The sequence below is a fragment of the Empidonax traillii genome, unplaced genomic scaffold (assembly GCF_003031625.1).
Source record: "Empidonax traillii isolate 1590-97213 ecotype Southwest subspecies unplaced genomic scaffold, ASM303162v1 scaffold2867:size25658, whole genome shotgun sequence".
Taxonomy (NCBI): domain Eukaryota; kingdom Metazoa; phylum Chordata; class Aves; order Passeriformes; family Tyrannidae; genus Empidonax; species Empidonax traillii.
The window spans coordinates 14,057-16,208 of NW_020958060.1; positions in this window are offsets into that span (position 1 = coordinate 14,057).

Below are 2,152 nucleotides of genomic sequence, written 5' to 3' on the forward strand. Positions count from 1 at the left end.
CACAGCCCAGACCCTGCTCTGCTGCTGCTTCTGCTCTGTCCCTGCAGGCCTGGCTGTGGAAGGGACACTGCTGTGCCCCCTCCTGCCCTCACACACTTGAGCTCACTGGCTTTGCCTTCAGCAGGGCACTTTGCTGAGCTTGTTCATGACAGCCAGGAGAAGACACCAGTTCCTTCCAGCCCCAGGGCTTGTTGCCTCCTCCCCCACCCCACAGAGCTGTGAGCTGTCCTACTGCTCTCCTGCACTCCCCATTCCACCCCCCACATCACACTGATCCCCTGAGAGCCACCAGCATCCTGTGAGGCACCAGAACCCAATTCCAGAGGATGGGGGTAAGGACTTGGTTGTTCTACTTGGCAGAGCCCATGAAGGGCTTTCACAGCCACATCCCACAGTCCATTTGCCACCTGGAACCAGTGACTCTGAGTTCCTGCTTCCCCAGCCCCAGGGATGGTCCCCTTGTCTGCTCATTCCTCCACACTCTCTTCTCAGGGGTGGCATCTTAACCAGAAAAACCCCTGGGAATAATTTACTTTTAAGTCTTCAATTCTTTTGTGGTTAATTTTGCAGATCTCAGAAGTGCAATCCAAGTGAATATATTGTATTATTAAAACTATGAATAAAGATGTCTTATTTTATGGCCTGTTTACTTTTTTTTCTGGTTTTAGGTTAATATCAGCAATCCCCAGTCGATATTGATCCCAAGCACCTCCTAATTCACTCTGAGTAGACACAAAAATCAAGACCCTTTGTGTCTGACAATCCATCCCTATCCCCACCCCACCATTCCCTCATCCATCCCCTGGTACCCAAAGCAGCCTTGGGCAAATATGAGCTTCCTCCACTAAAGGCTGGACCTGCAGGTTTCAGCTCCTTGGCACCAACTCCCACCTGCTTGGCTTAGAGAAAGAGCTGCACAAGATAGTGGGTTTCTCTGGTTGGGTTTTGGTAGCAGGGGGGCAAAAGGGCTTCTATTAGAATCTGCCAGAAGCTTCCCCTGTGCCATGGAGCCAATGCCAGCTGCTCCAGGACGGTTTTCCTGCCACTGGCCAAGGCTGAGCCACTTAGGAGTGACAGGAACACCTCTGGGATAACATATTTCAGAAGAGAGGAGTGTTGGACAGAAAAAAATTCCAGCCTGGGAAGAGCAGAGTGAGAACATGGGATACCAACACAGACACCAAGGTGAGTGTAGAAGGAGGGGCAGGAGGGACCCCCCAGGAGCAGGGGAAGGACTCAGAGCTGAGGCCCCTGCAGCCCCTGGGGGAGCATCGGAGTGCAGAGACCCCCCTGCAGCCCATGGAGGAGCCCACGCTGGAGCAGAGGGATGCAGGAAGGAGGCTGTGACCCCATGGCAGGCCCAGGCTGGAGCAGGTCCTGCAGGAGACCTGTGGCCCATGGAGAGGGAAGCCCAGGCTGGAGCAGGTTTTTCCCAAGTAGGACTCGTGGCCCCTGTGGGGGACCCACGCTGGGTCAGCTCATCCCTGAAGGACTGACCCCATGGAGGAGGGACCCACAGGACAGCAGGGTGGGAAGAGCTGCTGCCTGAGGAATGGACTCACGTTGGGAGGTCCATCCAGGACTGTCCCCCCTGGAAAAGACCCCACAGGACCAGGGGAAAGACTCAGAGCTGTGCCCCCCTGTAGCCCGTGCTGGAGACCAAAGTAACGCAGGTGTCCCCCTGCAGCCCATGGAGGAGCATCGGGGTGCAGAGACCCCCCTGCAGCCCATGAAAGAGTAACCCACAGGACAGCAGAATGGGAAAAGCTGCTACCCGAGGGATGGACTCAAACAACACCTGACTGCAACCCCCTTCCCCATCCCCCTGCACTGCTGGGGGGGAGGAGGGAGAGCTGAGAAGGAAGGAGGGGTGGGGGGAAGGTCTTTTTAAGACTGTTTTATTTCTCACTCTTTGGCTTTTATCCTGTTGGTAATAAATGTAAGTACTATCCCTACTTTGAGTCTGTTTTGCCCCCTTAGTAAGCAACTTTCTCCTGACCCTTATCTCTACTCAGGAATCCTCAGCTGGATTTTTTTTTTCTCCTCTATGGAGTTGCAGAGGGAGGGAGAGGTAGTGGCTTTTAGTGGGTTTTTGAAATCCATCCAGGGTCCACCCATCACACCAATCCATGTGCTTGAGGCCCTTTTGTGA